Here is a 9,599-nt window from a genome sequence, read left to right on the forward strand (position 1 = left end):
CACTTTCTCTTTCTCTCCCTCCTTTTCGTTCTCTTCCTTAGCTCTAATACCTTAATTTTTTAAACGTTTTTATTTTGAAATAGTTTCCAAATTACAGAACGTTGCATTTTGCTGATCACCTGCCCCGATAGCTATGGGGTTGGTTCCCTTTGGTCATTAAAATTTGAGCTTAAACATCACCACTTTGAGACACCTGTCACTCTTAACTACTTCACCTTATTTTAATTCTCACTATCTGATATTTTCCTTTCTCACTTAAAAAAATACGTTTATGGTCTATTTTATTCTGTCCTATACAGGGCTTGTACATAGTAGCTGCTCAATAGAGATTTAATGAATTTTGTTAAGTGAATGAGTGTGCTGACTTCAATTCTGTTCAGGTCAGTATTTGTTGGTTCATGGTCCTAGCTTTCTTCTTGTTTGGTATGTGTCTTGTCTTTCACATTGCTTTCAGTTTTCTCTTATATATTCTCCACTGTCTTTCTCTCCATTACTGTCCACTTATCTCTTTGTTCTCATTCTTACTAACTTCTTTCTTCTTGATGGGGTCTCTCTCATGCTTCCATGCTTGTTGCCAGTCTCCAACCTTCAGGAGACCTTACTCATATCTTTCAAAGCCAACTTTTCAATGAATAACCCCTGTACTCAGCCCCCTCCCACCCTGTTTGACATCCCCTTGGGCCATGGTCAGTCAGAAGCAGTGTGGATTCTATAAGACAAAGAAGAGCAGACAAAATCATCATTCATTCAAGTCATCTGCCAAGAACCCAAAGAAAGAGTCCTGTGGGTCCATGTCTTTCGTTAGAGGTAATTAACTCCAGAGACAAAAGGTTCCTACTGTCTGGAGCTCATTTAAACTTAGCCCTCCTCACATATCCTGGCAAATTTCACAACACTGATAATGCAATAGCAGCAAAGGGGGGTAAATATGTGTGGAAGATAGAGCCGTATGTCACGCAACAAAGTTTTAAAGGCAAATGAGGAAAAAAATATTACTTCTGTCCTGAAGCTGTGGAAGGAATCAATCTTTTTTTGTAATGCCTTGTCTGAACTAAACTCCCATGTTACATCTATATTGAAAATGCACTCAGAGAAAAATTTGGTTTTCATCGTATGTTTCAAATATTGTTTTTTTAAAAAATGATTGTTGTGTGCTACATGAGGCTGGCAGATTCACTACATGCTCCTTCCCACCCTCCCTCCTAGAATCTTATTAAAATGACTGCAAAGGTAGTAAAATATAAATAAATAAAAGAATCCAAGAGGACAAAGTGAATTGGATACGAAACAGCATCAGATGAGAGAGATTTCAACACAGTTTTGGGTGATGGAGGATTTGCAAAGAAGGCGGCAGGATGGGAAGCCAAGGGTTCCTCTTCGGACCCACAGAAAGGCTTCCCAAGGTATGCAGTCCCACAAGGCAACACGCTGAGAACGAGGATTTTCTGGAAGTCTGTCTATGGAGCAGTTTGCCGTCCTTCCCATCCTCGTGAAGTCTGGTAACTGCCCTCCCCATCCCTCAGAGTCTGGAGGCTTATTCTCTAGAGAAACTGACCTTAAGAAACTTGGGAGAATCATAGTGAAGTGGGGTGGGGAGAGATGGGATACAAGTTGAAAACAAGGGACTTAAGTGAAAATCTGCCCATTGAACAGTAGGCTCTCATCCCCCACCCCACACTCCGGGGATTCTTCTCTGAAGCCTGTGAATAAACCAAGAAAAAAGATCCCAGGCACCAACACTGGAGGACCTCCCTCCCCCCAAATGAAAACGGGAACTTGCCAATTGATCTCCCGGGGGTGACGCCCCACCAATACTCACAACTGAACTTGCAATTAGCTTCGTGCTTAAATGTGAAAGAATAGGCAAGATCACCGGCATTTTGTGGGTAGCTACAAAATGGAAGAGAGAGAGAGGGAAAGAGAAAGAAAAAGGAAGGAAGAAAGGGAGGGAGGGAGGGAGGGAGGAAGGAAAGAACAAATATAGAGGAAACAGATCATGCTGAAAACAGAAAAAAATAAATTAACATTCTATGGTGGAGGAGGGAAGGTAAGATTTTAAAGGGATAGCACAGGCTGATCTTGGTGGTGATGTATCTTATGTGATAAAATAACATAGACTTATACACACACATTGTACCAATGTCAGTTTCCTGGTTTTGATATTGTGTTACAAGTAAGTTAACGTAAGATATAACCATTTGGGGAAACTGGGTAAAGGGTACTTGGGACCTCCTGGTGTTACATCTTTATGCATCTTTGCAACTTCCCAACCATCTATAATTATTTCAAAATAAAAAGTTAAAAAACGAATATCCTCAGTGTGTTAAGAGAAGGTATTGCATCCCAAACAAGAATAAGATACTATGAAAATAATCAAAAGAAGACAAATTTCTTTGAGGTTAAAAATGATAGTTCCAAAAGAGTAAAGGGCTGAAAAATAATACTGAAAAAGTCTCACATAAAACACAAGTGGGGCTTCCCTGGTGGCGCAGTGGTTGAGAGTCCGCCTGCCGATGCAGGGGACACGGGTTCGTGCCCTGGTCCGGGAAGATCCCACATGACGCGGAGCGGCTGGGCCCGTGAGCCACGGCCACTGAGCCTGCGCGTCCAGAACCTGTGCTCCGCAGCGAGAGAGGCCACAACAGTGAGAGGCCCGCATAAAAAAAAAACAACAACAACAGAAGTGAAGGTAAAGCAATGAGCAAAGTTAAAGAGAAAAAAAAAAAAAAAACTCTTGTCCGTAGGACAAGAATAAAGGGACCCACAGAGTATAGATAAGTCGTATTAAAACCACAGCCCAAGAGTGAAAGAATACCACAGCTGCTACTCAGACCCCTAGGGTGTCTGTGGATCCAGAAACCCTCTCCAGATCCAGTCCCGGTAAGAGGACGTGCTTTCAAGTTTGAAAGACAGCCCACCTTCCCTATTACTTTATTCGTGTCCTATATGAAGTCCCTTTATTTGAGTTAGCTTTAAGTCTTGTGTTGCTTGCAACCAAATGAGTCTCACCAGAAGAAACATGAAATACGCCGCTGAGACTTCGTTGTTTCGATGTTCACAAACGAAAGTTTTGTCATGAGTTTCATGCAAATGCAAGAGGAGAGTAAATACAAATGCATATGCAATAACTATGCTGGTACAAACAAGGCACTAAAAGTACTAAAAGTATTGTTCTTCCCGGACAAGTAAACGGTACACCGTTGGTGTTCTCCTTCTGTATGCTGATCTCGCGGGAGCTGGAGGGGCTTTGGGCGCAGCCGCTGCCCCGCCTCAGCAAGAGAAGCCGGCAGAGCCATGACAGTGCGCGTGCGCTGCGTCAGGCTCCGCTCGCCCTCGGTCTCCAGCGGGAAGAGAGGCCTGGTGCCGCGTGCAAATGTAACTCCTGTGGTTTCTCTCTACCTGGACACCTACCGGGAAGGAGATGCTGGAAAATGCCGTTTAGCTTAGCCATGTTGACACCTGGAACCACCAGAGGTATGCCACTAGTATTCTAAGTTTGCCCAGGGATTTTCTAAAGTAGCAAACTAAGATGGCGAATTTTGAGTTTGGAAAATGTTTGGTTTTAACAAAATCTCAGAACTGTGAAGGGAGTGGCTGGAGGATGCCAACTCCAATGATGAAGCTCAGGGGATGAGAACTTTCCAAACCCCAAGAAGAGTTGAAGCTGGACTTTGCCCTGGACAGGAAAAGGGCGGGGGTGGGGGGGGGGGCAGAGTTGGCCAACGGAGTCGGGGGTGATCCGATATGTTACCTAACTGAGTACGGACCCTCTTCCGGGTCCTAGCCCCACAGAGGCCCACTGTCTCTGCAGGGGAGGGTTCTTTTTCCACTTGGGTTCAGTAGGTGAATAAGGAAACCGAAGCGGAGATAGCAACACAGCACAAGCTTTATTCAGTGGCCAAAGAATGGAGAAGCGGGAACTAGGTTCACAGATCAGCTTCTCACCTACCTGGGGAGAGTGGTTTAATTTTAAACACTAAAGGCAAAGGGAGGAGGAGCGAGGGGAGGCATGTGCATTAGTCCGCTGGAGAAGGGGCAGGGCTTTTTCAGAGGGAGAGGGGTGCTACCCCCTTTTTATCCTTTTTGGGTCCTTATTCTTAGGTTTTGGCTGCAGGAGGGTGTGTTATTTTATGTGCTAATGTAGTAAAATCAGCGTATAATGAGACTCAGGGTCTGTTGGAGGTCAGATTCCTCAGCATCTTGGTCCCAGCTGGTCCCGTCTGGTTTTGTCTGTTTGTAGCTTCCTTTCTTATTGCTGGACCCTTTAACTTAAAGATTTATGGTATACTCTAATAAAGATGTTAAAAAAGAAAGAAAGAAAAGAAAAAAAAACCAGAAGAAAAAAAGAGTGTAACTCCCACATCAATGATACATTATTAATAATAATTAATAAAAAATAATAAAATTTAAAAAAAGAAAAAGATTTATGGTAACTACTGCTAAAGGTGGGGGAGTTGGCAGGTTTGGAGCAAGGACACTCCTGCTAAAAATGGAATTTGAAGGGCTGTGAGCAAAGCCCTGGAGCAGTTCTGGAAATAAATACAATATTAGAAAAATGTTGGCCACTTGCTTGAGGAAGTTGTGGGAAAATTAATCATATCTATGGGCACGTGGGGGAAAAAGTCACCCATAAAAAATGAAAACTCTGGGCATGAACCACAAACAGGCATGACTTATCAATGTATCCTGCTTGTATGGATTGTGAAACTCAAGCCAAGAAGTGAACGTACAAACTGATCCAGAGGCATCGAAAGGTCTAGAGTCACGGCCAAAACAAATGAAATAAACATATTTATAGTGACCAAATTTTTAATAAGCTTAGAAATCATAATAACAGCATACGTTCTATGAAAAAGAGAGTTAAGAAAGAATCAAATAGAATTTCTAGAAATAAGTCATCGAAAAAAACTTGTATGAATTAAACAGCATGTTAGGAACAGCTGAAATACTGGAAGATAAATTTGAAGAAATCGTCTTGAATGCAGTACACCAAAATAAAGAGATGGAAATATAAATGAGAAAAGTTCAAAGACATGGGGAACTAAATAAGAGATTTTTAAAAATTACATCTAGAAGGAAAGCATGGAGGGAAGGAGGGAGAGGCCAATGAAAAGCCAATGGCTAAGAATTTTCTAGAGAGGAGCAGTATGCGGTCTCAGTTTGAAGAAGCATTCTGAATTCCCAAGCATAAAAAATAAAACCAAGTCCACACTAAATATATTAGGGTCAAACTTCAGAATATCAAAGACAACAAGGAAATACTAAACACAATGAGAGGATCCATAGGTTACCTACGAAAGAATAGTAGTCATGCAGAGAACAGACTTATCAACAATAGGTACAAAAGATAAATGTCACAGTGCTGAAGTGAAATTGTCATCAGCCTGGAACTCTGTACTTGCCTAAATTATTATATGAGAGTGAAGTGAAATAAAGGCGTTTTGTACATCCATGCCTACCATGTAACAGAAAGTCTTCCTGTAGAAATTCTTCCTGTATTTAAAATATAGATTTGTTTCTAAAAATTAGTGTTTCTCATAATACACTTTATAAATGTTACTACTGTTGATTCAATTCCCTGGGCGGAACAAAAAAGCAGAGGAAAAAACGCCAAGTTTACCAAACAAGTTGAAGACAAAAATCATTGATCTTGGACTTCCAGCTCCAGAACTGTGAATAATAAACTTCTGTCGTTTACAAGCTACCCAGTCGGTGTTGTGTTGTCGTAGCAGCCTGAACGGACTACCAGATAGGTAACAAATAGTCTGTGGACTGACAGGGAGCCACAAAACATGCATCGTGTAGCACTGTCCTGCAACACAGTGGTTTCACCCAGAGGATTATTCAATTTTAGAATTTTAGAGCTGGAAGGAATGCTAGACCCCATCCAGTCCAAATCCTTGGTTTTACAGTGTAGGATACTGAGAACCTGAAAGTTTTAGTAAATTGCCTAGAGTCACACAGTGGGTGCAATTCCATATGAAGTCAAGGCCAAGTGTCCTAAATCTCCTCACCAGCACCCCCTGAAATTCCCAAAGGAAGATGAATTTCCTCTGAGATTCCTGTTGAATAGTCTTCAGGCTCCATCTGACATGGGATTTAGTGGAAGGGCCAGGGTTGCCCTCCTGGATGTGGAGGATGAAAGGGGTCATGTTCCAGCTGTCTCTTACTAGAAGAATATCTTTGGGAAAATTATTTAGATTCTCAAAACCTCAGTTTCTTATATCGTAAACGTCCCACCTTGACGTTTGCTGTATGGATTAGAGATACAAAACTAACGTCTCTGGTGTTCCCTCTTGTGGTAGGCAGAATAATGGTCCCCCGAAGATGTCTCGGTCCTAAACCTCGGAACCTGTGACTGTGTCATGTCACATGGCAATGGGAGAATTTAGGTTGGCAGGTGGAGTTAAGGTGTGTTAATCAGATGATCTTGAGATGGAGAGATTATCCTGGATCATCTGGGTGGGACCATTGTCAAGAGGATAAGAATCCTCAAAAGACGGAGAAAGAAGAGGAAATATTAGAGATGACAGCGAGAGACAGAATCATCGCTGGCTTTGAAGATAGAAGGGTGTCATGAGCAAAGGAATGAAGGCAGCCTCTAGAATCTGGAAAAGGCAAGAAAATGGATTCTCCCCTAGAGCCTCCGGAAGAAACGCAGCCTTGCCGACACCGTGACTTAAACCCTAAACCCAGTGAGACCCATTTCAGACATAAATCCTCCAGAACTATATGATAACAAAATTGTGTTGTTTTAAGCCACTGATTTGTGGTAATTTGTTACAGTAGCTCTAGGAAACGAATATACCTTTCATCTGAGCGTGATTCCTGCTTTCCTAGAGCAGCCTTTACTTATCTTCTGGAAGACATAGCTCTTTGGAGGACATATCTCATAGTGGTATTTTGGGGCAGAATATGCTCTAACAAAGCCAGCCAGAGCAGAAAGCCAGCTTCTTTTGAGGGTGTAGCTTCTCTCCTGCTGTTTCTCAGTTGCCTTTAGCTATGTGGGTTAGAAACAGTGATTTCATTTGGGAGTCATCACACTTGGGAATTCAGATGTATTCTAAAATAGCTAATAATCTGATTTTGTTTTTCTCTTGCCTGATTGTACATTTTAGTTAGAGCTGCCTTCTTGCAATGTGTCAGGCGCTGTTTGCCAGGAAAGGGTTAAGGGAGCAGCAACAATGAGGTTCCGTGGTGCCTGGCAGTGGTGGCCGCAGACGGTTTGTGGTCTCTGCCCCTTGCAACACCCATCATCCTGTTTGATGCAAGCCTTTGATGCAGTGTGAAAGGGCAGCGACCTGCTCTGTTTGACCCACTTCCTTATACTCGAGCACAGGCATTGGGATTTGCATGTTTCATAACTGGGTACTCATTACATTGCATAAAATTCTCAGCGTGTGGAGACACCATAATATGACCGTTGCCAGTGATGAGTTTATATAAAAAAAGGAGAAAATGCAGCGTGAGGCTCAACCCAGTTTGGACACATGCTTGTCTGCTCGCTTCCAATCACATGGGTGTGTCGCCCTCAGCTTCTCTGGTGATACTGATGCTGGTGGGGACCCGCTGGCTGTTGAGAAGAGGAACAAACTTTTTAGTGGTTTCTCAGAGTAAAGAAGCTGTTTCTGTTTCTGAAACAAGCTGTAGAAGTGTGGGATACTTTTAGCTTCCCCCTTTCCTAATTTTTTTAGAATAAAATAGCTAAGTCTGGCTCCAGGTAAAATAGTGAAGCATTTAATCTATTTCCTTAAGATTTATGGCAATCAAATTTATTTAATTTTATTACAAAATTAAACTAGTAGAAAATAGGAAATTTTAAAAAGACAATTCAAATAACCACAATAAGATACCAGTTTCCCCTATCAAATGATTAAAAATTTTAAATGACAGTCCTCAGTGTTTTGGTGAGTGCGTGGTGAAAAAGGTGATGTAGATGGCTGGTGTGTACATGAGTGAGCACACACATTTTCCAGAAAGCAAACTGGCTTTCTGTGTCAAGAGCCTTCAGCGTGTTTATATATGTAACCCTGAAATGATACTGTTCAGAATTCATCCTTTTTAAACTCATCCTTTCAGTTTCCTTATCTCTAAAATAGAGATATTAATAGAGACTATTTCATAGGGTGATTTGAGAATTAAATAATGGAAAACTGGCACACAATGTGTGCTAGACAAATGTTAGGCAGAATTATTGATGAAAAAAATAAGAATCTTTCCAGATAAAAATTATTACAACATGGTGGCATAGAACTTTCAGATATTGGTACCCTGTGTGCTTGAACAAACCTAAAAAAATATTTTAGGAAGAGAGCTTTGGTCCACCCACTGCTCATTCAGCTCTGGAAATAGATCTCTTAAGATGTCTCAAAGTTACGTAAACTGGAGCTTTTGATTTAATTCAGACATATTGTCATAAAAAGGGTTAAGGACTTCTTTTTTTTTTTTTTTTTTTTTTGTGGTACGCGGGCCTCTTCACTGTTGTGGCCTCTCCCGTTGCGGAGCACAGGCTCCGGACGCGCAGGCTCAGCGGCCACGGCTCACGGGCCCAGCTGCTCTGCAGCATGTGGGATCCTCCCAGACCGGGGCACGAACCCGTGTCCCCTGCATCGGCAGGCGGACCCTCAACCACTGCGCCACCAGGGAAGTCCAGGACTTCTTTGACGTAAGAAAACTACACATATAATTTTTATGGATTGCTTTTAGGGTAAACTTTGTTTGATTTTTTTAAGATTTTTTTGATGTGAACCACTTTTAAAGTCTTTATTGCATTTGTTACAATATTGCTTCTGTTTTATGTTTTGGTTTTTTTCGCCATGAGGCATGTGGGATCTTAGCTTCCCAACCAGGGATCGAACCAACATCCCCTGCATTGGAAGGTGAAGTCCTAACCACTGGACTGCCAGGGAAGTCCCTAAACTTCGTTTTCTGAGGGAACATTCTAGTGAGCACTCAGTGCCTGGAATTGTGCGTTTCATGTGGGCTGATTGAACTTTATAAGCAGCAGGTGTGTAGGATTAGGGTCTGGGTCTGTTTGAAGGTTTTCAAAGGTCTTTGATGATGAGCCTTCCTGGCCCCTAAGGAACAGGAATTCAGATTGCTTTGGCTGGTAATGATTGGGCTGTAGTTTGGATGAGCAAATCAAAGTCTGTTGTGAAAGGAAAGAGGAGAATTCGGCTTTTTGGGAAGACAATAAAGGGAGTGTGCAACAGGAACTCACAGAAAACAGAGAAGAGAACGCTGAAAGTAGTGTTTATGGGATGGAGAGCTAGTTACCTGGGACTTTAGAGGGGATGCTCAGAATGCGGAGGGGCTGCCCGGGGACGGAGAGGGGGAATTGGGGAGGGGAGTAGACTGATAGACCTGTCCTGGGTCCTTCTCATGCAGTTGGAGCCGCCTTGAATGGTGTCTCCATCACTGACCCACAAGCGTTCACACATGTAGAGACCTCCGTCCCCTCCACTGCTGAGCTGCATATAGGGTAAACCTGGGCTCCACCTGCCCTGTGTTTTGTCAGCTGAAAGAGAGACCCTCAGGCTGGGACAGTGCTTAATGGCATCCCCATTACCATTATAAGGTAATATTGTTTTCCTATCTTT

The sequence above is a fragment of the Phocoena phocoena genome, chromosome 18, assembly GCF_963924675.1.
Source record: "Phocoena phocoena chromosome 18, mPhoPho1.1, whole genome shotgun sequence".
NCBI lineage: Eukaryota > Metazoa > Chordata > Mammalia > Artiodactyla > Phocoenidae > Phocoena > Phocoena phocoena.